This window comes from Microtus oregoni, unplaced genomic scaffold (genome assembly GCF_018167655.1).
Source record: "Microtus oregoni isolate MIOR12 unplaced genomic scaffold, Mior012 000023F_ref0000262, whole genome shotgun sequence".
In the NCBI taxonomy this organism is placed as follows: domain Eukaryota; kingdom Metazoa; phylum Chordata; class Mammalia; order Rodentia; family Cricetidae; genus Microtus; species Microtus oregoni.
The window spans coordinates 13,514,353-13,541,557 of record NW_024543082.1 but is presented as its reverse complement, the minus strand read 5'-3'; the positions used below and the strand labels follow the sequence as shown (position 1 = coordinate 13,541,557).

Genomic DNA, 27,205 nt, shown 5'->3' with positions numbered 1-27,205 from the left:
AGAAACCCCGTCTAGATAGATAGATAGATAGATAGATAGATAGATAGATAGATAGATAGACAAGATTTTAGAAAGAGTTAGAATTAATTCATCTGCTTTTACCACTTTGACATTTCAAGGTCCTAATTAATGATCCAACATATTTGAGCTGATCAGGAAAATGAAAACATACCAAACTTCAGTGAATTCTTAGAGACAATGATAAAGAATCGTCTCATAGTTGCACCTAACCATCTACATACACTACAGTCCTATTTCACGACACTCCATGTACAAACGACCACACTCTTCGTAACCATCAGTGTTTGTAGGTCCTCTTGAGCAATACTAACACTCAAATAACCATCACCTTTGAGAAGCAGTCACTGCAATAGCCAGAAAAGCTCCTTCTGCACAGTGGGAAACATGTCATTGAATTTTACAAGACAACAAGAATACAAAAAAATAAAAAAGAAACTTCTATCCAGTTGTGTATCGATTTATCTTTCTATCAGGTTCAGCAATTTTTAAAACAGAAAATTTCACATCAGGCATAAGAACAGTGCTTCTCTGCCCTCTAGTGACTGGCCAGGTTTTACTAACAACATGCTGCTTTTTCAAATTCAGTTTTCAGTAATACCTGGGATTATTTTTCAAACTACAGAGTAGCAATTTTTCATCATTTGAATACTGAGAGAAGATTCTTAATTAATATTTAATGTATGCTTTGTGGAATAAACATAATACAGGAAAGAAAGTGGGAGGCTTTACTGAAATGGACTACTTAAGTACTGAAACCTCCTTGTTTTTAAAAATACAGTTTTCTGATCCTTGTACTTTTTATGCATTTTGTTTAGGAAGACAAAATTCTAGTCAGTCCACATGTTGAAATTTTTATAAATTTCATAATCATATGAATTCTAAAATAGTTAAGCCTTTTATTTTGAAGCCTGGGGTATAAAGATAAGGGGAACTATGTAAGTCACACATAGGTGAACACTTTTTTATTAATTACAATAAGCAAAAATTTATTTAGTACAAAATACTGAGTGTAATTAACCTTAATTTTTCTAATGGTATTTTTGGAGTTTCCTGGACCTCAGCATTGTCACTAGGAAATTCTCTATCAGTTTAATCCCCGCACTTGGGAGGCAGAGGCAGGCAGATCTTTGTGAGTTCGAGGCCAGCCATCTACAGAGTGAGTTCCAGGGCAGCCAGGGCTACACAGAAAAACTCTGTCTCAAAAAACAAACAAACAAACAAAAACCCCACTTACAAAAGATGCAAAAGATGTCACCAGGCAGTGATTCAACCTAGTAGTCTGATAAGGGAACTTCTTTGTCAAAGTAAAATGATCCTCTTGATTTCTATTACTGTGTCAAGAGGAACCAATGCATTCTTAGAACATCATTTCTGTTCTCACTAAAGCCAGTGTATCAGTTTCTATGTCTACACGTTTAGGGGGATTGCCTGCGCACTGAATATAATAAGTAGATATATCAACAAGTGTAAGGATGATCTAAAGGCAGTGCTATCTGGTTAGGAGTGCAAGCCCTGCAGCCAAATAGGTAGGATTTGAATCCCAGCTCTGTGAACCAATCAGCAGCATAAACTGGAGCAGATAAACTTTCTGTGCCTTACTTCCCACATCAAAATAAGGACTAAAAAGGCACTTCAGAGCCTTATGTGGTTACTGGGATTCAGTTTCCACTGGTGTAGCATTCATCACAACTTAAATGGGTTGCAGATATTTATTCATGTCAGTAAAGATTTTAAATTAAAAATATATGAATATAGATATTTATAATTAATGATAAATAACTTGAAGTATTTAGGAGGTGATATGATGATGCCTCTAATTTATTTTCAATGCTATAAAATTTAAGTTGACTTGATGAGGGATAGACGGATACACAAATAGTGGATATACATTAAATACTATAACCCTTTGTAAAAAAATCTAGTGCTATTACAGTGTTGATCAGACACAGCAGTATAGTGCTCCACGTTCTTTTCTTTACACCCAGAATTAGTGCCTCAGTAATACCACAGAACAGGAGATCAGAAAGACTAAGAACCAGAAGGAACAGTCATCTGCAAAAAAAAAAAATATTTGCTGGACATAACAGCACAAATTAATGACAGCAGCTGGGACTATACGCACAAGACTTGAATACGATCAAGCCAGCCAAAAGTTCAGAAAGGGAAAGGTACAAATGGCAAATGATTACTGCTGGGGGAGAAAGAGAGTTTTCTCAGGCTCTAAGAGGCTACCCGTGCTTCCAACGATGGTTTCAAAACCATACACATAAGTGCACAAAAAGGGATTCAGTAGACATGAAACATGGGGGTGTAACTGCGGAGGGGAGTGGATGGGAGAGAATGGAAGGCAGATTTGATCAAAATACAACATATGCATGTATAAATATTAACTATTTTTAAAAAACAAAAATATGCAAAATAAAACATTAAAAACTAAATCTACATGATAAGGATGAATTTCATAACAAGATATTTATGAAATATGAACCTATATTTCATCAAGCTTATATAAAAATTGAAAATACATAAAGGTAAGACAACATGGGTACATGACTATAATCCCAGCATTTAGAAGGTTGAGGCAGCAGGAACTGCATTTTAAGTCTGAGGACAGCCTGGCTACATAGTAACTCCCTATTCCAAAACAAACAAAGCCTTCCTTAGCATGTCACTATGAGGCACACTTGCTCTTCTTGCATTTAGGAGGCAGAGGCAGGAAAATTTCAAGTTTAAGGCTTTGCTAGGTGACACAGCAAGCCCTCTCTTATAAAATGCTACGGTAACAGGAGCAACAACAACAATATATGTAACAGTATAAAGCAACTGAGTTCATCTCCATAATAAATTCCAGTGTAGTCACTGGAGAAAAGAAAGCATCAGTGCATTCTTCCAAGATGACAGAGAAGAGAAAGAAACAATGAGGCAGTGTGCTTCCACTCTGGGGTGAATGTTACCATCACACATGTAAAACTCAGCTTTCAAACAACACCAAAAAAAAAAAAACTGCAAGGTATAGTCTTTAAAAGTTAATCCCAGTTTTGTATTTTTTAGTCAAGAAGCTCAAACAAACTTAAGTGTCCTGAGTTTTTCAGTTCTTTAATATATTAAACAGGAAAAATGAATATCTACATCTAAAAGTTTACTACAGAAACTACAATGAAAAAATTATAAGCATAAAAATATATACAGCCAGGTATGTTAACATATGCCTTTAATCCTAGTACTCAGGAGGCATAGGTAGGCAGACCTCTCTGAGTTCGAGGCCAGCCTGATGACCAGCACTCCAGGACACCCAGGACTACACAGGAGACCTTGTCTCAAGTAATAACAATAACACACACATACACACACACACACACACACACACACACACACACACACGGCCAGAGAACTCAGCATATAAAGTGTAAATAAAAGTGCGATTACCACTCTTACAGACACTGTTACTACCTGGAGTGCATCTTTTATACTCTTGCCACCATCGTCTGCAGGTGAAAACAGGTGACTCCTTATCTGCCTCAGAGCCCAGAAACTGCACATGCAGGTGAAGAGTTTTCAAAAGGAATTTTATTAAGAGTAGACTTTACGTAAGGTATTACTACACTTTGTGTAAAAGAAAAGCTGGCGATGACAGGAACCCACTATTCACCTCCTTGTGATGCCAAGTATAATAATATAAGCCCTGTGGGTGAAGCATTTAGGACGCATGCTTACCGATGACATTCGAAGTCACTGCAGTGCATGTGAGGAAATGATATTAAGACCTGGATAAGCCTTGATTGAAACAGTCGAAGGCAGCATCCAAGAGAAAGATTAAAATTACCTTTACAGAAAACAGGTTCTAGTTTCCCTGAGAGTGAATTTCTAAGTACCCATCGATTATTTTATGAAGACTGGCACTCAACAGCATACGGCGCTAGCTTCTCTAGCTGATGAAAACCATTGTCTCCAAACTTCCTTATCCATAGATAACTAGCCTAAAGACTTTACTTTAGCATTTAGATTTTTCTCACTATCCATCTACTCACTTTTCTGCCTTCCCTAGTCTAGTCATATACTCTTTTTCCTGCGGTCTATGACTTTGTTTTGCTTTCCTTTCCTTTATAAACAATTAAGTCTTGCATTGTTCTGTTTTTAGATATAGTATACCCTTTTACCAGTTTTCAAAGATTCAACCCCAGCTTTCCCTAATGTTATGCCTTAGTTTCTTTCTGAATCTCTTCCAAGCTCATCTCAAATTTACAATTACACCCACCAGGCATGATGGTACATATTTATAATCCCAGCACTCGGGAGGCTGATGTAGTAGAATCATGAGAAGGCACACAGTGAGACTTTGTCTCAAAAACAAAATTAAAATAACATTCTAAACACAGCCTCATGGCTAGCTTCTCTCCACTGCCAATCCAATCTATCCAGAACAATGTCTCTCCTTTTTCTGCAACAACTTTTGCTGCCATCACCTTTTTCTGTAAAACATTAGCCCTCTACACCCTCAAAACAAGTTCTGTCTATAGCCAAGTTCTATAGGTTACTAATTTTAAGTTTGTTCAGGTGAGAGACCTGGAATTCAGATTTGAGAAATGGTGAAGGCTAACTCTACAATAACTAAAAACACTCACACATACACAGATATGGGGGGGGGGCAAAAAGAGGGGGAAACAGAGATGGAGAGAGAAAAAACTAAACAGTAGCAACCACTAAATGTTTCAAAAACACTTTCACTGAAGAAGTCCTTGAAATTAAATATCAAGCTGGGGGATGCAGCTCAGTGGTACTGTGCTCAACTAACAATATACAAAGCCCTAGGTTTGATTCTCCAGCACCACAAACAACCCCTCCCACAGCAAGTTCTCTTTAATTTCTAACCCATAGATTTGATAAAGGCTTACTTGATTTGAATATCTCAAGTTATATCCAGACTTCATAACCTGACAGTGTCGTTACAACAACACAGAACAGATTTCTCCTGAACAAAGACAGTACCAAAGTCCCCAAACCAATTTTTCCAGTCCTTACTTCTTTTCTGCTCAATCCCATCAATGTCATCTGCTTAAAACTGTACAGTGGTTTGTCTACCTTTAGAGGGGAAAGAATAAACTTACCCTGGCATTCTTTTAAGATCTCTTACATCTGGTATTTCAGCAAAGTTCCCTGTTTTAAATTCACCCAATATCCTAGCCAACTGACACAAGGCATCTAATTTAACCTTCTAAGCTTCTCTTTATTTCCTTGTGTTAGTCAGACTCTTTATCATGACAAGCACCTAAGAAAGACAGTTCAAGGGGAAGTATTCACTCTAGGTCTAAAGTTTCTGAGGTTACCTCTAACCACTGCTTTGTGCCTGAAGCAAGGCCGAATATCACAGTGGTAAGAGTGTGGGGCCAAAGAGGCTGTTTACCTCAGGGTATCCAGGAAGCACAGAGGGAAAAAAGGTTAGGGTTTAAGATACAGTCCCCAAGGAGAGTCCCCCAATGACCTAGGTCCTTCACCTAGATCCTATATCACAAGGTTTCCAGAACCTTCCAGGGACTACACTTTCAACACCTGAGGAAATACAATTGATAACATTCCTTTGTAAAGAGGTCACTGAAATCTCTAAGTGGGATTCAGGATGTCAGGTTTGTTAATACTGACCAGGTGAGTTCGGATTGGTTAGTCTTGGGTCCTTCGGTAATAAGAACAAACACATGATTTTAAAAATTATCCTAAAGCTCAGAAACAAAACACAAAAATGTGATCCATACAATGGTAAGTTGTTGTTTCTGCCTATGCCTATTAAATTTCAAGAAGCAGTAGTGAGTATTATGCAGCTGGCAATCTATAAAACTATGTGTGCGTGTAGGTTCACATTCACGTGAACACGTGTGTATGCAGGTCTGCTTAGTGTGTGTGTGTGTGTGTGTGTGTGTGTGTGTGTGTGTGTGTGTAGGCCAACCTCCAGTGTTGGTTTTTGTTTTTTCTTTCCCCTCGAGTTAGGGCCATTTGTCATCTTGGAACCTCACTACCTTACTGATTAGGTCACGTTGTTTGGCTAGGAAACATCAAGAATTCCCATGTCTGGCTCCCCAGCGCTGGATTCTAAGTGTACACCAAACTCAGGTCCTCACACTTGCCCCATAAGCACTCCACTAGACCATCTCTCAGGCTCAAACAAGGATATGTATTTATAAGCACTAAAAAAGAAAACAATCTAAAGTATAGAGGCACTTAGAAACTCAAATCAGATGGATGGACGGACGGACAGTCAGAGTGGAACACCTTCACTAGCAACAGGATCTATTATAACAATCTTATTGGAAAGATTTACCTCGTGTTTTCTAAATAGTGAATCAGTCTCAAAGCGAATAAAGAAAGGCAGTGTCTCTTAACACAGGTATACAGGCGTGAGTAAATAATATACTAGATAAAAGATAAAATTAGAAAGGGGCCCAAGTGACTAGAAGAAAAGACAGATGCATAAGGAAGGAAGTTGGGGAAGACAACTAACAAAGTAGATGGGTGAATGCTAGGTGGGAAAAATGACAACAGGAAAAGGGGGTGGGTGGAAACCAACAAAATGAAGTACACATAAAATACTATTGGAGTACCCATTACTTTTTAAGCTAATTGAAAATACAAAAAGAAAAGGACAATGTTATCACTGTAACTGAAAAAACTAAACCTCAGACCTGAAACTTTTCATCCATTTAAATGTTCACTTCACCAAATGAACTGAAAGAGTCCTCCTGTGTGTTTCTGTCCTTCAACTGCTCAATAAAGTAATTGCTATAGGAAGAGGTCTGGCATTACTGGGGTTGACAGTGACGGCTGATATCAAACCTTTACTGATTCCTCTACAATATACCTACTTGATGATCTGCAACACCAACAATGCTGAAAGCAGAGTATCAGGCACATGTCTATCTGGGTGACACCTAGGTACGCAGAGCAGTATATACAACTCTGCACATATTTCTCACACAGTGTAGGTTTTACTGTCTCTTACTTGATAATTCTTCATTGTAAGTAGGGTAGCAAAATTCAGAAGGACACTGTTCACCACATAATAATAGCTAAACTCTAAACACAAGCCAACCCTCTACACCCAGGTTTTCAAGAAATCTGTGCATCCAGTGTCTATAACAATGTCTAGGACTTTAAAACACGAAGTGAAAATGTTCTTATCATGAGAAGGCACTTAGTAATAAAGGACCTCACATCAGCGTTAAAGAAAAATTAAATAGCTGCCTAATTCCCCCTTTAAAATTAGTTATATATGTGGGGAGGTAAAACTGCAAACTCAAGTAATAGGGAAAAAAACCTCAAGTTATAAAACTCAATATAAAGTCAATGGACAATATCGTAAACTATCATCTTTACAGATCATCTTGAGAACAGGCAGCCTAAAAATACCCTAGAGTACAAGGTAAATGCCAAATCCAGTCAACCTTTTTGACACACAGCCCAAAGAAAACTAACAGTATTAACACTGCGACCTTCGCATGTGTTCTACTTGCAAGTCCACAGCTAAATCAGAGAGTAATTTGTTAGGGAGCTAGCACATGGTAACACTTGCTGATTGAGAGTTCATGAAAAATGAGCCAAGGTACCTACAGTTGTTCTGCTATTCATTTTAATTTCTCAGAGCCACTAACATTTATTGATTATAGGGTCAAATGCAAACTTAAAGGCATAGAAAAACGTTGAATTTCAAGAATACCCCTTCTTGAGTTCAGTTGGTGAAAAATTAAATATGCAAATATAAAATAAATTACATACTAACATTATACTATATTATTTATAAAATATAATATATAATAATGATTTGGTGCTTATTGGCATTAAATTTAATGGAATACAGTATTAAACAGAATGTGAATTTGGATGATACTAATCTGCCAAATGTTACCAGAGCAACTTCCATATGCTAGGCATTGCTTGCAGGTTATAGTACCACAGCCATGCAGACTCCCTAATATAAGCTTAAGCCTCTTAACTACTTGAAGAGCACTACATGTGTAGAATATACAATACTAAATTTATATGTAAGTCTAGTGTTCAGTTAACATAGTACATAATTTATATTGAAATGCACAGGAATTCTGAGATAGAAAATTACAGTTTTTATATTGCTACAGTTAGATCTATAATATACCCTGAAGACCAACTGGATAATGGCTTTATGTCCCCAATGTGGGACTACTAACAGCTACAGAACCTGTGGGGACTGGTGAGAAGTCAGATCACTGGGGTATGCTCTTCAAAACACATGTCTACCTCATTTGTCTAGCTCCTTCTTTCCCGATCTCTCTCTTTTCAAGTTTGAATCATTTCAGAAATAAATAGCTTTTATAGGAAACAAATCAAAAGAGGACAAAGAAGCTAAAATGCTTCTTAACCATTAAAGTGACATCTACAGAATAATATCACTGCTCTCAGTTTACCCTGTAGTTTATAAATATATAAATTAACTGAACAATCTTACAAATTAAAGTTATTTTGCATAGGAAGTGTTTAACTCAATGGTCTATTACTTTCTGATTATATTTCATTTCAGACTGATGTCAAATCAACAGAAGTTGAAATTATTCTAGGGATACAGAAAATATTCACAAACATCTATCAGGAAAACCAACCAACAGCAAAAAAAATGCTATATTAATATACAACAAGCAATGTACCACTTACAACTAATCCTAAGTGCCAATCCACTTGATGCGCGTAACAGAAAAAGTGTACCATCACATAGTAAAAAGGAGCCCTCCACACTCAGTGGGTGGCATCTAGACTAATACTTGAGGGCTTCAAACTACTATCATTTAACTGTTGCTTTAGTTGGATGTGAAATGTCTCAGGGCCCATGTACTAAATATGTGGTCCCCAGCTGGCAGTGCCATTTTAGGGGGCTATGGAACCTTAATGAGACAGGGCCTAGCTGTGGCCCACAGTTTCTCTGTAAACTGGGCCAGTGAGATAGAACCAGTGGAGCCCAGATGCCATGCCTTCCCTACCATGATGGACCATATTCTTTAATCCAGGAACCAAAAACAACCTCTTCCCCTTGAGCAGTTTCCAGACAGCATTTCGTCAGTGATGAGAAAAACAGCTAACACAGACATCATCAGCAAAGAGGGAAAAGGACACGAAGGAGAAAAGGCAGCTGGACAGACGTGACTTAAGGTTCTTTGATTTCTACTGTATTACTTCACATACACAACTTTTTTTCTCTTTATCTAAACCTCGAATATATGCCAATTAGCTGTTTGGGTTCTCAACTGTTTTACAAAGTAAAAGAATGCTGCCTTGAAAAAAAAAATAGAAATTTTTTGACAAGAGAGTAAATAGAACCATAATTCTCTTGTTCTTCAATTTAGTTTTCAAATATTTGTTGCTATTGCTAGGTAGCAATGAATACACAGGGTAGTCATTTTTATAGGGATGTAATTCCTCTATTAATCAGTTTGGTTCTCTGTTTTTCAAGTTCTTAGATTTAATATCGTCACTTATAGCAATCTCATTATCATATACAATAATTTCATAGCATAAAATTATAAACTCGGCAACTTCAAATGTTTCCTAACACAAAGGTACCTAAACTGTTTGTAAAATCTGGGACCACAATTAACCAGATTTCTTATTTATGAATTAAATAACTTAGAAAACTTTGCGTTTGCATTTCATTCTTTAGTATAAGAAACAGCTCCCTCCATGGTTTGCATTCTTCACCACTAAAATTATTCTTGAAATTGAGTTTAAGAATCAAGAGGCATTTGGCTATAATACCATCTGCAAAATAATTACAATGAAAAAAATAAAGTATTCATTTCCTCTTTCTCTTTGTATATCAGCAGTACAGATAAAGTTGGGGGGGGGCAGAGGAGATGGTACATACCTTTAATTTCAGCATTTGGGAGGCTGAGGCAGGAGGATCATGAATTTAAGATCAGCCTAGGCTACATATTTGAATCCCTTACTTGAAAAGAAGCTTTAATAACTTATAAAACTTAAGTCATAAACTATTATGAGCATATTTTCCTTTTCCAATTCTATATACAAACTGCATAGTCCAGTCTACAGCACTACTTGTTCATTTCCAAACTACTTATTAGACAATAATCTCAGTTACATGTGCATGTGATAAAGTGATGGGCAAAGGTCTAAAGTTCAAACATAAAAGAACTAGTAGCTGGGTGGCAGCAGTGCACGTCTTTAGTCCCAGCACTCAGGGAGCAGAGGAAGGCAGATCTATGAGTTCGAGGCCAGCCTGGTCTACAGGGCTATTTCTAGGAGACTACACTACAAAGAAAGGGCTGGAGAGATGGCTCAGTGGTTAAGAGCACTGCCTGCTCTTCCAAAGGTCCTGAGTTCAATTCCCAGCAACCACATGGTGGCTCACAGCCATCTGTAATGAGATCTGGTGCCCTCTTCTGGCCTGCAGGAATGCATACAGACAGAACACTGTATACTTAATAAATAAATAAATCTTAAAAAAAAAAAAAGAAAAGAAAAACAAACATACAAAAAGGAATTAGTAATCATGTCAGCTATTCATTTCTTAAAACTAGGCAGAGATAGTATTCCACATAACAAATGGACTTGTGCTCAGGTAATTTATGTTAAACACATGCACCTATTGAAGGGCCGCTTGGAATTTTAAGCCTATTGTAATTTTAAACCTAAGTACATTCAGTCTCACTAAATAAAAGCAGAAGAGGGTTATTTTGAACATACAGGCAAACTGTCCCACCTGATCCTACTCCACTTTCAAAGCCACTCACAGAGAAACATTTTTGACCAAGTCATCTGTTTGGGGCAATGAAATATGAAAGACAATGGCATAGATCACTCCACAGTCATTTTAAAGCTATGAATCTACAATCGCTGTTCTTTCAACCTTAAGGTTGTATCTCACAAGGTAATGCTCCTTCAGTTTCATTCCCTGAATAAAGAGCATGAGTAGCCATGACTGTGAACAAAAAAGGAAAATAACTTTTACCCTAACACACCATGAAAATTTGGGAACTCCATGTGGTGGTTTGAGCAAAAATGGTTCCCACAGGTTCATTTGTTTGAATGCTCAGGGAGTGGAAGTATCTGAAAGGACTAGGAGGCGTGGCCTTGTCGGGGAGATGCATCATTAGGGGTGGACTTTGAGGTTTCAGGTGCCCTGCCAATTCCAAAGTCATTCTCTTTTCCTGCTGCCTGCTGGTTTAACTCTCAACTACTTCTCTGGCACCATGTCTTCCGGTGTGTTGCCATGCTCCCTGCTATAATGCGAATGGACACTGAAACTACAAGCAAGCCCCCAATCAAATGCTCTCTTTTATATAAAAGTATCATGGTCATAATGTCTCTTCGCAGTAATACAACACTGGCTAAGACACGTGATAACGAAACATAACTTTGTCTAAGCTGACTGATGTTTCTCAATTTACTAGACCCTGACATCCATTGTCAATTCCCAGATTACTCTTGATTTTGTATGTCATCTTTTCTGATTCCTATTACTATATTTATGATGTATTTAAGATGTATATAAACACACATATAAATATAAATTTCATCTTAAAATTTATCAACAATTTAAATTTCTGTCTATTTCTATTTAGAGTCATTGTAACATACTTTTATTGCAAAAAATTAGTTCATTCATAAATCAAAGGTCACATGACTACTTAGTCAAACTTGTTATAAAATGGCCTATTTATGGCTTAGTTTTCTGAATAGGTAAAATAAAATGTCCTGCCTTATTTTTTACATATGCTCTTATATGTAAGAGACTCGCTGACACAAATTTTTCTTTAGGCCTCCTTAAATTCTCCTTTGGATTAGCAATAAAAAACATACAGAACATTTTCTGATCAACTGTCAAATATCCCATATTGTAGCCTACTAACTCAATAAAAGCTTGTGTTCAGACTGGCCTTCTCAAAGCCAGAATTTATATCAGTAAAAATGAAACCTTAAAAGATGGTACAGTGTAGAGGAAAAACAATAACAAAAGCCTGCTCTTAATCATATTAAGATTTTGTTGGTGTTTAAATGTGCTTACAATAAATATATATTAAATAAAATTATATGCTTTTACTAGGTATTATACCCAATGACATTCAAAAGAATAGAAGCAATATACTTATGCTCCAGCATAAGAGTAACATCCAGTAATATACTTCTTCAAAAACTAAAGTAGATGTAATTATTTTAGACATTTAATAGGCTACAAAAATGTTTTAGAACAGGAAAAAATTCTGGAAAGTTAAGTAAGTATCTTTCTTAAAAGCTGTGATAGGATTATGTAATCTACTTGGTTATGTTAATTCACACTAATTTCTATAACCTTAAAACATCTATTCACAACACAGTATTCATGTATCACTAATCATATACTCTATTCCAAAACTGGGAAAACTACAATATCATTATTACTAAAACTAACTTTAAAGTATTATTGTTATATTTTAAAGCTGATAAAGAACTTTTTTTCTAAAGCAAAAGTTTAAAAAATAAGTTTTGTACAAAAGGACAGATTGTGTTTCGAAGGATGATACAATTTTTCACGTGTACATTATTTTACAACCCCAAACTTTTCTTCATTAAGTATTTTCATACTTTAAGTGGTACAGCCACACACTTGTATATTATTGTCATTAGGTAATAATGGCTGCTGGTTCATCTTTTACCTAAGGTTAATACTATATGAAAAGTTGCTTCAAGACAGATTAACCACTTAGGTATCTGTTAGGTGGGCAATTTATGTCGAACTTCAACAGATTGACTTGTACCTATAACGCAAGCTGTAATGAAACAAGAGATTTTGCAAAGTTAAAATTCATGATTCTATAAGAAGTTTAACTTACTTGATGAAGATTAAAATGCTACACACAAAAACACTGACATGAGAAATTGTACAAGGGTCACACTTCCCGGATCAATATGGAAGGTGAATCCATCGAATGGGAAAAGGCTGAGACCAGCTCTGATAGCACATGGTTCTTGACTGCCTCACTGCTTCCAGGTATGTAAGAAAGATGCATGTCCAGAGCAGCTCTTACCAGTCAAGTCAAGACTTTCCATTGTGATTTCAATGGAACATCAGAACTTCCGGCTTCTGTGATGCAGCAGGATTCTGTGGGAGACACATAGCAAAGTGTGAGCCACACTTAAAATGAGAGCCACAAAGACCTTTCAAACAAAGACCACACATCTCCTTTGGCCAAATAATCCCAGATAAAAGGTCAAATATTCCTTTGCTAACCACTGGTTTTTAGAGAAAATGACCCAAACTGTTTATCATTGACTTTAATATTAAAAAGACAGTCCCTACAATTACTCAAGGCAGAGTCAAGTTACCTAGACTCAGAATTATAGGCAATCAATTCCCAACTTTGGCTAAAATGAAATGGACATTTACAGACAAACCTCCTGCTAGGTAGGAAACTGTGAATTTGACATTCACACTAAATTCAAGTTACTTTTTTTTGTCCCAACTCAGCTAGAGAAACTTGAATTCTGTGGTACTGTCTTTGATTTCTTTAAACATAATGAATGAAATAAAGTGATACAAACGGACAAAAAAGAAAACAGCGAAGGGTAAGGGGTACAGATCAAACGGGACAAAATTTTTTTTTTCTAACTATAAAATAACTAAGGAAATGGAAGATAGTCAAATAGCAACAAAACATGAAGTCAAATGATTCAGAGATTAAACAGAAGTTACAGACATATTCTGAAATCATATTCTGTTTAAGAATCAGTTATTTCATGTTCTTTCTGAAACAATTTCTAGCTTGCTTCAGTGGTAATAAATCCATACTCAACTAAATAGGAAAGATGCTATACATATTGAATATTAATTACTGACTTAGAGCTCCTTAATCAGTTATTTTATGACTTATCTAAATGTTTTTTGCTTTGTTCTTAATCAGTCAACATGGATATGTAAGATACGGCTCTTCAATCAAATATCAAAAATGTGCTATAATTCAATGAAGTTATTCAGTCAGAAATCGATGATTGTCACTGCTATTAGCAGAGGATATAATGAACATTAAATGATCTCATATTTTCACACCAGAAACTACTGAGTCATCTCCAGATATTTGAAAATAATAAGGCTAAAATTTGTAAATCAGTCATTTTTAATAATATTTTTATTTGTTTGTTTGTTTTTAGAAACAAGGTTTCTCTGTGTAGCTTTGGTACCTGTCCTGGAGCTAGCTCTTGTAGACCAGGATGCCTCGAACTCACAGAGATCCACCTGCTTCTGCCTCCCGAGTGCTGGGATTACAGGCGTGTGCCACCACTGCCTGGCATATTTTTAATTAAAATATTTTATCATTTCCCCTCCTTCAACCCCTTCTATTCACCATCCGTTGTTCTATCTCAAATTAATGGCCTCTTCTTAATTATTACTATACACAGACATATATTCCTAAATATACAAACACAACATGCTCACTCTATATGATGCAACCTGTATGCATATGATGATCTTAGAGCTGACTCCTTGCTATTGGATAAAACCACCATAATTCCTAACTACATTCTAAATATTTATCCTCATATCCACTGATAAGGGTAGTTCTCACCTACAAAGAAATCTCTCTTTTTGAGAGAGACCATTACAGAAATGAAAAACTGATAAAAATGCAGAAACCAACTGAGTTTGGGGTTCCCAGTCTCAGTTGATATATCTATAACACAATACCTAAGGCTCAAGGACCATTATGGAAGAAAGAATGGAAATATTTTAAGAACCAGAGGAACAGGAAGCTTGTAGTGAGAGTGTGTCTCCTAGAAATGTCAGGGAAGCTACACCCAACATGGCTACCTAAAAGAGACCTAAACTTAAACACTGAGGGACATGCTAAGAAAGAGAAAGTTCACGGGCTCCAATCCATAGACAAATAACTAGGGAATGCTGGGAGTGGGAAAGCCAGTTATTTTTAAGCTAACTACAAAGGAGATATTATATGTATATGTATAACACCAATGTTATATGTGTTATATATATTCTCATATAATATATATATAAAAGAATGAATGATTTAGATATACATGAATATATCCAAAATAAATGTCTGTTTTAGGAAGTAAACATAACAGTCTCCAAAACTGAACAAATAAGTGGTATAAAAGTCTATATTTTCATAAGATATAAAAATTATTTTAAAATACTATTTTTAAAAAATCTATAATTAGAAAAATAGCTCATATAAAAGGCACCAAAGTCAGAAGACCTCAGTCGCATCTACAGGACCCACATGTTGAAAGAAGAGATTCACACAAATCATCCTCTGACCTACACACACACACACGCACACACACACACACACAAAGAGGGAGGGTGGGGGACATTAGCCCTCATACAAGCGAACCCAATGGTGATTTGAATGTACCTTAAGTTCAAAGCCTAAGTAGGTTATTGTTTGAACAACCAAGTATCTACCTGTGTTTTCTGAGTCTTACTTAGGCTTCCTGTCAAGCCTGCTCACCCCCACAGAACCTTAGAATTCTAACTTTTTCCATGGTCAGCTCCCATTGGCTCAATGGGTGTCCCTTCCACTTTCAAGACCTCTGCTCCACACCCAAGATTCTGCCTACCAGGGCAACCCTGATATAACACATCTTAACATCGATATGCTCTGAGAAGCTATCATGGCAAGTGAAAACACCGTCTATTAAACATATATTATTCACCTCTTATCACAAACAGCGCAAGTGACAAACCTATCCTAAGGATAGCTTAATCAACTGATGAAATATCCTGGAGTAAACAGCTTTCTGGTACAGTCCAGCCCTTGGGGAACTGTGTATTGAAAATCCTGTGATACTAGAAAATGTGAGGTCTCACTTCTTACCTTGAGACAGACCTCTAATTAGTGTTAATGTCCAGCATAGTATTCAAAGGTATATTATCAAAAAACAAAACAAAAAACTTCTAAGCCATAATTGTACTATGCACCCCAATGTTGCCACTACTCAGTCAGTGCGGAAAGGATCCCAAGGTAACTATGCGCCCACTTACACAGAAGCATATTTATTCCCCATGAATGACTGCTTTTCTGATGTTTTCATCAATTCTCTGGATAATAGATTAAGCTAACCAACTCATTCTCATACATACCCCTAATTCAATCAAGTTCAATAAAAGTCATTCTGGACTGCAATTATTTGCTAAGGAACAATTATACTCAAATTAAAAGAAATGGCTGTGCATGATACAATGCACGATGCAGAGGCCTCTCCATTTATATAGCTCAAGAACAATAGAGTCAACCTGGTACAAAAGGAAACATTTTTTTCCAAGCTCCTGAAAACAGAAAACTCATGTTTTTACACATGAAAAAAGATAAAGGACGACTATGAAGCATCAGGTTTTTGAATTATTACGTCCAATGATGTTTCTGATTTGAAAAAGACAAAAACTCTACTGAGTCACTATAATCTCTAAGAGCCAAAACAAGCCCACTCTACAATCTAAGAGTTCTAGTGCCTACCAGTCACTAAATCTGCTTAGCATCCACCAGTTTCCAAACAATATATATATTCCAATCTTTATTTTCAACACAGATTTTCTTTAAAAGACACTTCTTGTCTTAAGTTTTTACACAAATAAAATTTGTTTTCTTCAATTTACTTCTTTACATATACACTGCATGTTTATAGGTGAAATGAAATACAAACTCTATTTTTCATGTTTGTAACATATATTCATGTTTATTTTTAAAAAGTTTCCCCTGTCCTGTACATATGTTTCCTCCTATTCTATATACTCTTCTAACCTCCTGAATCACAGCATTTGATGCATTCCACGGTTATGTAGAGTGAGGTTGTTAGGCCCACCGCTATGCAGTTGTAGCCAATGAATAAATAGTATACCTCGGGTCACTGTGGTCTACCACAGACCAGAACTAGAAAAGGCATGCACTGATCTCCAGCTAAACCATTCACTGAAATAAAATATCTTTATAAGGAGAGAGATTATCTCCAGGACACATGTATGTGTGTGTATGCATGAGAGTGGTAACATTAAGAAAGAATAACTAAACCCCTTCAGTTACTATTGCCTACCTGTCTTTTTATAGTTGAAGTCTAAACCACAACTATTTCACAAGCATTTTTGGCCAGGCACCAGCTTTCAACTGGCATTACAAATGTCAGCTATACTAAGAATGGAAATCTTTTAAAAGAACATGCAAATCTGATCTTGTCACCTTCCCATCCCCTAGCATTTCCTCATAACCCAGACCTTTTCCACTAAGAAACACTAAAAATGAGAATAAAAGCAAACAAGTTCCCCCTACATCTATCAGGAATTACAAAAACTGTCCATTTCTTTACTTTACAAAAAGTTTCCAGAAAATATTAGCTAATATTGGCAAAATACTACATTCACTGTCTAATAGTGCCCTCCAGAAATGCCATAAGGAATAAATGGCAATTTTGCACCAATTACAAAATTGTGTTTTAAAAACTATCTTCTGGGGCTGGAGAGATGGCTCAGAGGTTAAGAGCATTGCCTGCTCTTCCAAAGGTCCTGAGTTCAATTCCCAGCAACCACATGGTGGCTCACAACCATCTGTAATGGGGTCTGGTGCCCTCTTCTGGCCTGCAGGCATACACACAGACAGAATATTGTATGCATAATAAATAAATAAAATAAACATTAAAAAAAACTATCTTCTACTTACTCATCTGTAAACAGAAGAGTAATCTTCCACTGTTTAAGAAATTAATGATCTATTACTATGTGTTAGCATAAAATGCATAACAGTCATACTGATGATATAGCTGATAAATTATTCACACAGAAAAGTCACACAATAATATAGTAATAGATAGTAAATAATAACATGATAAGCAAACAATTTTATTTCAAAGTTAGAATGTCAGCTAGGGAGATAGCTCAGCCAGTAAAATGCTTGTTTTGCAGGCATAAGAACTTGAATTCAAGTCGAAGAAGTCAAGCTTTGGAAAAGAGACTTATAATTCTAGTACTACTAGGGAAGCAGAAGCAGCAGGGAACCCTGGTGCGCACTTATCAGCTAGCCTAGCCACCGTGGTACACCCACACATGCAAGTGCACACATATGCAAACACATGTACATGAGAGCGCGCACACGCATGTGCACACACACCAGTTTGTATGCACACAGTGACAGCTGTGCTATGCAGGAGAAGGATAAAAGTAGAATCTGAAGTAGAGGTGGCAGTCAGAGAGGGTGGAAGAGAGTGGAAGAGGGGAAGGATGAGCAATAGTGTTCAATACTAGGAGCACGGCTTGCCAGACGTGTTAGAAGACATGGAAGGCAGACCTGACTACAAAAGTCCCACATCAGAAAGTAGAACATGAAATGTAGACAAATAAGAAAACAATCTTTTCTTGTGCCCAAAATCGCCTGAATGGCAGGGTACGGTCACTTGCATAGAACTGTGTTAAATCTAGCAGTCTAGCAGTCTGAGGCATATCATGCAAATGTAGGTCAATTCCAATGTCTCTCAGGTTCTCTATTCCTAAATAAATAAATAAATATAAAACCTGGCATAGCATCCTTATGTTCAGAACTGTCAGGAGGTGATATAAATGCAAAGTGTTTACTATTCAATGAGTCTCAATAAGCGTTGTCTTGGTAATCTCATCATGGAGTTAATACCAGAAGATAGAAAAACACCCAATGAAATAACACTGTGAAAACAATGAGGTTTGCTTTAAATATTCTCAGAATCTGCATGCAGAATGAATTGCTACTCTCTCAAATGGTGTTTCCCTGTAGGTCCTATTTTAATTTCAGTGGCTTCAGCATATTTTTAATTCTGACCAGTCTAAGTAGCCACTTTTTACTCCTACCAATTTCAGTATACATTAACTGATTTGATAATATGAATATTTTATCATAATTATCATTTTCCATGAGATTACTGTTTCAAGGAACACAGTAGAACTATGAATTTCTATAGTTCCTATAAGTAGATGTGGAAAATGACCAGGTATTAGTCCACACAAATGGCTTGGCAGGGAGGCGCTGAATGCCACTTTATGTGCCTATGAATTGTACAAATGTGCCTTTGACCTTCTCAGGGAGGAGAAATTACACATTTCAGGCAGATTAAGTTTCACTTCTAGCAAGAGCATAAAACCATACTCACCAACAGCTATGTCAGGAATACTGACAGGGAACCACCAGGTACTTTACAGAAACTCATTAGCTCTATGGCACTGAGCACAAAGCAGGAAAGTAAATTGTTACTATAATCTCAGCCAAACCATCTGACACACACTAAGAATTCACACCTGTACCTTTAGGAAGGGTTCTACAAGTGAATCCCACTGGTGAAACCTTGACTTCTACCCAAGACCTCGTCCTTTGACATAAGAAAGAGTTCCCATGGCTGCTTTCACTTCATCAATTTCTTTTCTTATTAAGAAATTAGTCAAAAGTCACATGATAAAAAAGAAAGTAAAGCAATCAGCAATGTATGTTATTTTAAATAAGAAATGGTCTGTCCTAAAAAGTAAAGGGCATTGGTCTTTCTCATTTCCCTTTATTACTAAAGTAAATTATACAGATAATTTTAAAATACAAAGTTTTAATCAAAATTATGTGATCTTGTTTAAATAAAGTGCATTTTTTATTAAAAAAATTATATTGTTGGTATAGAGAAATCAAGCTAGAATTTACTAGGGAATGCCTCTGCTGGCTAACCTTCACAGTGCAGAGGGTGCCAGGCAGGATGCTGGGGAAGACATCAATGGTCTCACCCATGCTAGATCCTGCATACTGCAATATCAACTGGCCAGTCATGATACACCCACTGGTACAATAGTGGCATGACCATTAGGGGAGTAACCAATCACTTTGTGATTGGATTTGAGGCTTGCTCCATAGGAAGGAATTCATGCCTGGTACCGTAAATCTGGACAAAGGCTCATGCTGGGGAAATCACAGGTCCTAGAGGAAACTTACGACTGATGTCTTCCTAAATAGCCATATTATCAAACTGTTTTTTAAATATTTATATTTATATTCATAGATTGGTGCTTCTCTTAACTTTGGTCAGATAACCTCATTTTTAAGTAGTCAGCAATTAATGTGGAAAGTTATAACTGGTCTACAGGCAAAGAGGAGGTGAGAGACGAAAGCTCAGTCCTAAATAAGACATCTTTATCACCTCATCATCCTAAAAGGTTCAGGGAATACAGAGGAGAGGAGAAGAAGGAAGAGAGGAAAGGAGAGGAGAGGGAGAATGAGAATGAAAATGAATATGAAAGAAATGGAGAATGGAGAGGAAGATTCTGAAATTGTCTGATAAACAGGACATGGTTATTTCAGTCACAAACTCACAGCTCCTGCGGTTACCTGCATACAGACTGAACAAGATCAAGACAGTCAACACATTCCAGTATAAATGGAGGAGAGACCCACAAGACCACACCTCTAGCTGAAGAGATACTGGAAGTTGATGGCTGCTTGTAAGAGGCTTATGCTCCAGTGAACTATCCCACACCCATGTAGGTAAAGGTATCACTAATTAGACTTGGTGTGTTACTAAAAAGAAGATATAAACACAGGAAGAGGAAGTATGAAGCAGGAATTCCAGAGGAAGAGGGAGATTGGGCATGGATAAGCTGGAGACAGTTTATATACATATGTGAAGCTGTCAAAGAAAATGTTTTAAGTATATTGTGATATTCAAAAGAACAAAAACTCCTCTACTATCCATAAAAAAAAAATCTTTGTACCTTTTAGCTGTATATGGCAGAAAGGCTCTTGCTCCTGTCATGTTAGAACCAGCGGAATATTCCTGACATGAGCACAAGAGGAGTCTACTCCAAAATAACAACAACACATGGTGCATTCAAGAGGCTACCTTCTGAAGGAATGTACTCACAAATGTGTGTGTGTGTGTGTGTGTATACTGACTGATGTAAACAAACAAAAAGTCACACCCGACTTTGAACATACTTTTAAGTGGAATCTCTGTAGTTTGTGAAGGTAATTACAGTACTTGAGTTGCTTTTATATAAATAGTCACAACGAATCAAAGAGCTGATTACTGTTATAAATATTTATACATAAAATCACTAATGTATACTAGCACTTTGTTCATTAAATTTGTGTATTATCTCATATGACTCAAGCTCTTTTCATATACACTGTATACAATATTTGTAATACAAGGGTTTACACATAAATAAAACTTCAAACTGCTGATCTCTAGGATGACACAGAATCCAATGACAGCATGACCTGTTACAATAAAGCAACTAAAGTATTTCTTTCTTAGAGTGAGAGTAAGAGGAATTTAAAAAAAAAAGAACTAATAAATGTACTTTTCTCAATCTTGGCTACATCAACAAAGCTTTTACGGTGGTCTGAAACTGTCAGAACTTGCTGTGACATATAACTATAACCAAACTTTAATTATATCTTGGAGTGAAGAGTAACATGTTGGATCCCAATTTTGATATCTGGTTCGTAGATTTCAATGAACCTAGTGAATATCAAGAGTGTCATATTACAACTTGAGACTCATTCTAAGTATACTATGAGGCAGACTTCAAGGTCAAAATTCAAGTCTACTTGTTTAGAGTTAAATCTGCAACACAATCTGATACTACTGATTAAAAAGATTTTAATGAACTAAGTTCTCTTTATCTCAAACTCCACTCCAATTACCCTCCTTCCCCCCAAAGCAACCACTTGAACATGATCACTAAGCTCTCTGTACGTGTGCTCATTCTGCAGAACTGAGCATGGCGCACGATGTGTCTGCCAGCAGTGCAGACGAGCCACACTGTTAACAGGAAAACTCTAGGTTTCTCTTTGGAAGTTCCAGACTAACAGACATTTCATCTGAACTAAAAATCTTCAACTGTGGAGTATGCAGACTATAAATAAACCTACTGATTTATAAGTAAGCACAGATATTTTATCTGTTTATAACACTAAAAAGTAACACATACAATCTAAGCTAAATAGTGCCAAGTGGGATGAATAAGCATCCAATGGAAGAGGATGGAGGTGCCTATTTTAACAGAAAGGAAATGTAAAATAAGATGCAAACGGATCAGCTTTGTACAGTCCCTCAAAATAAGCTGGATTTAGCAAATACACTGTCCAGCAAAAGGAAACAAAAGCCCATTTTACCCAGTGTTGCAGATGTCAAAGGAGAAAGTAAAGAACTCAAAATGCCTCTAGAGCAGATCACTGGTAGGTAATGGAAAGCCCCGGGACCAGAAAGTTTGAAGGAAGGTGTTGTTTATAAATATCTTTGGAGTCTCATAAGATAATGGCAGCATATATAATTTTATTTAGTGATTTCAGAGCTTAAAATTAACTTAATTAGCACCTATTTCTAGCAGGAAGTTTGAGATACTCAATATTAAGACTTAATAACTATCAAGCTTGTCCAAAAAGTAAAGTGAGTTGATATTGAATATTCCTCTATCAGTGGAAATAGGTAAGCAGAAATATAGTAAGTTATTATTACATGAAAACTCATACAGAAACAGAGGCCTCAACTCTGAGATCCAACGATTTCAAAATTATACAATTTTCAAAAATCAAAGTAAAAGAACTAGAGGCCTGGACACTTGTAATCCATTATACCTAAGAGAAGCAGTGCCTAGGAAACCCCTGTCTATTCTGAGTACAGAAAAACATCAAAGGGAGATCCAGGTAACTCACACTTTATATCACAGTTAATATTAGTATTAATCAAATTGTTGAAGATACTATGAATTGATCATATGCCTGTCGCGACAGACATAAGTTTTCATACATACGACTTCATATTAATATAATTTCAGCAATATAGCCTTATGTTCATTGTTGCAACAAACTAAAGCAAGATGAACACAAGAGAGTCAAGTAATAGTACTATTAACCATTGTCATTAAACTGCCCTTCGGAAACAGGGCACTTGATGGACAACAGACTCTACCAGAAAATATTCCATAGGAGGCTAGAGAGATGTCTCAGCAGTTAAAGAGTGCTTGTTCTTCGGACTCTCTGAACATGGCGAACAATGAGGGCTGATGAGACACCAAGGACAATGGCAGGGGGTTTTGATCCTACTTAATGTGCTGGCTTTGTGGGAGCCTAGCCAGTTTGGATGTTCACCTTCCTAGATATGGACGGAGGGGGGAGGACCTAGGACTTAACACAGGGCAGGGAACCCGGACTGCTCTGTGGACTGGAGAGGGAGGGGGAGAGGAGTGGGGGGAGGGGGAGAAGGGTGGGAGGAGGGGGAGAAGGGTGGGAGGAGGGGGAGAAGGGTGGGAGGAGGGGAAGGGAAATGGGAGGCTGGGAGGAGGTGGAAACTTGTTTTTTGTTTATGTTTTTTTTCTTCTTTTCACAATAAAAAAAAATATTCACTAACAGCTGTAAAACAATAACGAAAGGCATTAAAGTTGAAAATAAATAGGAAGGTATGGGGAGACGGCTCAGTAGAGAGAAGACTTGCTTTACAAGTGTGAAAACAGGAATTTGGATCCCCAGAACCCACATAAATGTTAGGTGAGCATGACGATTCACTCATAATTCCAGTGTTTAAAGGGCAGAGACAGGAGATCAAAGAGGAAGCTTGTTAGAGAGACGTCATATCAGTGAATTATGTGTTCAACTAAGAAACTCTGACATGGTGGAGAACAACCAAGGAGGACTCCCAGTGTCAACTTGGGGACTCCACATGCACACATAGCACACGTACACATATACCTGCGTCCACACTAACATGCACCTTCACACATGTACCCTTTGTGGGACCCTCACCCCTTATTCTCAAAGGGGCAAGAAGAAATTTCCTAGCAGAATATTTTCCCAGGAAGATAGTGGCCTTCCCCTCTCCCACCCGGGAGATTGCGAGCACAAGGTCACTTAGCTCAGCCCAGCCAGCCACCTGGTACAGGCTGATAAAGATGGACTAACTCAGGAACAGTGGCCTTGCTCTAAAAACAAGGAAAATCTGACTTAACAGATGGGAGGGAGCAAAAGTCCTTGGACCCGTGCCAAAGCATCTTCAAAGATTCTCTTTGTAGTTATGCCTTTAAAAGATTACTCCACAGAGGAGATACAACTCCTCTCTACCTTGTTGTAACGGGGATGAAGATGAGTTCCAAACATGTTTGTATTATGCTGATTAAACCTTGCTTATTACAGTCTGAAAAAAAAATACTTGGAACATAATTCAGAATACTACATGAGATTCTTCCTATAGAATGGGTTGCTTATAGCATGGACTGTTTATTGCTGGCATCGTATCTAGTATGGTAGCTTTCTCTTACAATAAAAACCTGAAGTAAATATAAAAAGTTATTTTGATTCACAGTTTTGGAATGTCCAATCTGTGAGCGATTTGTCTTTTGAGGTCTGTAGCAAGGAAGCATCTTCAGTTGATTGTGTGGCAGGAAAAATCTGCTCATCTTAAGGGGGTCTGAAAGGGAATAAGAGAGAAGATCAGGACCAAACAGTCCCCTCAAAAATGCACTCCCAGTGGCCTAAAAGCTCTCAGCAGGCCCTAGAGTTCTTACCACCTCCCCAAAGTACCAATGGGACCAAACCTTTAATACATGACCCTTTGTGAGAACACAAGATTTAAATGATAGCACCCTTTTAATATGTGAACCTCTGGGGGAAAGTTAAAATCCAAAAGTAGCACCCAGAAACTCAGCTTAATCCATAAGAGGCCGTTAAAGGTTTTGGGGGTGGAGAAGAAGACTGGTATTTTTGTTCATAACACTAAAGTGGATGCTTAGATGATTCAGAATTTATCTCTTTTCTTCTTTTGAAAAGAGACAATGATAAAAAGCAAGGTCCTCGTTCAGTTCTGTGCTTTTTCTAGGCATCCAGGGTTTTTTTTTTTAATTTTTTTTTTTACCTTTTAAATAATAATTTTATTTTTTTTTCTTTTTTTTTTTAATTTATTTATTTATTAAGGATTTCTGCCTCGTCCCCGCAACCGCTTCCCATTTCCCTCCCCCTCCCCCGATCAAGTCCCCCCCTCATCTGCTCGAAGAGCAATCAGGGTTCCCTGCCCTGTGGGAAGCCCAAGGACTGCCCACCTCTATCCAGGTCTCCTAAGGTGTGCATTCAAACTGCCTAGGCTCCCACAAAGCCAGTACGTGCAGTAGGGTCAAAAACCCACTGCAATTGTTCTTGAATTCTCAGTATTCCTCATTGTCTGCTATGTTCAGCTAGTCCGGATTTATCCTATGCTTTTTCAGACCTAGGCCAGCTGGCCTTGGTGAGATCCCAATAGAACATCCCCATTGTCTTAGTGTGTGGGTGCACCCCTCGTGGTCCTGAGTTCCTTGCTCGTGCTCCGTCTCCATCTGCTCCTGATTTGGACCTTGAGATTTCTGCCCGGTGCTCCCGTGTGGGTCTCTGTCTCTGTCTCCTTTCATTTTTTTATTTATTTATTAAAAATTTCCACCTCCTCCCATCTTCCCATTTCCCTTCCCCTCCCTCCTCCCCCTCCCCTTGCTTTCCAGTCCAAAAGAAATCAGGGTGCCCTGCCCTGTGGAAAGTTCAAGCCCCCCCCCCATCCCTGTCTAGGAAATTGTGCATCCAAACAGACTATGCTCCCAAAATGCCAGTACATGCAGTAGGATCAAAACCCAGTGCCATTGTCCTTGGCTTCTCAGTTCGCCCTCATTGTCTGCCACATTCAGAGAGTACGGTTTGATCACATGCTCGTTCAGTCCCAGTCCAGCTGGACTTGGTGAGCTCCCATTAGATCAGTCCCACTGTCTCTGTGGGTGGACGCACCCCTTGCAGTCCTGACTCCCTTGTTCATGTTCTTCCTCCTTCTGCTCTTCTTCTGGGCCTTGGGAACTCAGTCCAGTGCTCCAATGTGGGTCTCTGTCTCTATCTCCCTCTGTCGCCAGATGAAGGTTCTATGGTGATATGCAGGATATTCATCAGTGTGTCTATGGGAGAAGGCCAGTTCAGGCGCCCTCTCCTCTGCTGCCCACGGACCTAGCTGGGAAAATCCCCTTGGACACCTGGGAACCCCTCTATAGCCAAGTTTCTTGCCAACCCTAAAATGGCTCCCTTAGTTAAGATATCTTCTTCCCTGCTCCCATATCCACCTTTCCTCCATCTCAACCATCCCATTCCCCCAAGCTCTCCCCAATCCTCCCCTTCTCCCTGAGAATATGTACTATGTTGTACAAGGTAACTTGACAGTGGGTCCCACTGCTCACAAATCTTTATGACAATGCAATGTCTCTTTACTTGCCAAACTAAAGCTGCTTTATTCAGAACTAGAAAAACAACACATCCTGTCTTCTGGCCAAACTAAGTAAGATGGTAAGGAGCCCATAGCTCTCCAAGAGGACTGTGGGCAGCACAGCCCACTGACGTCTCATCAACTAGCATCCACCAATTGTAGGCTAGGTCGTGTTACATTTTAATCGTGTAAGAGTGAGTCTCGTAGAACATCACTACAAGAGGGCTCAGACACTAGGAACAAATCTACTGTAGATAGATGATAGACAGGCAGACAGGAGATAGACAGATAGATGATAGATAGATAGATAGAATTATTATGTTATTTTTACAAATACCATTATTTTATTTTAAAATACTAGTAAATATTCAATTTATAGGGAAAATAAATTTACAAGACTTAAATGCAAACTATCACAAAACACATAAAGAAAACGATTCCTCCTCATCCTTCCATGGTCTCTCTTCATAGTAGGTAACATTTCATCATATCTATGAGATTCATCATTAATCTATATACCACCAAGAAGAAAATACTATGGATAGTTATCTTTCTAAGATAGTTATCTCTCTATAGTTCCATACAATGGAAGATATCCCCACATCACATCTGCAAAAACGTGAAAAATGTATAGCATAGAATCCTCCTCTAATTTCTTCAGATATATGTAAATAAATATGAGAATAAATGTCAATTTTACTCCCTAAAAAAAAAAAAAGAGTGCTTGTTCTTTAAGAGTACCCAGGTTCTGTTCCCAGAATCCACATGGTGGCTCACTGTCCAGAACTCTAGTTTCAGGAATCTGACTCCCTCTTCTGATCTCTGCAGGTACCAGGCATGTACATGGTCCACATACATAAATTCATACACATAAAATAAATGAAAAAATTATTACAGTAACTGATATAAGCCTTATCACCCCCTTTATATATTAAGAACACAGTGCTACCAATTGATATAGATATAC

General features: G+C 37.6%; 1 protein-coding gene across 4 annotated transcripts in view; it reads right to left on the bottom strand.

Annotated features, from left to right (window-relative positions):
* Nucleotides 1-27,205, bottom strand: part of Bbx (BBX high mobility group box domain containing) — a 245,700-nt gene that overhangs the window by 126,976 nt on the left and 91,519 nt on the right. For all 4 annotated transcript variants that reach the window (XM_041672947.1, XM_041672945.1, XM_041672949.1 and 1 more), the window contains exon 3: nucleotides 13,056-13,129. The gene's annotated coding sequence lies outside the window, so the exon portion shown is untranslated. The remainder of the gene's footprint in view (nucleotides 1-13,055; nucleotides 13,130-27,205) is intronic.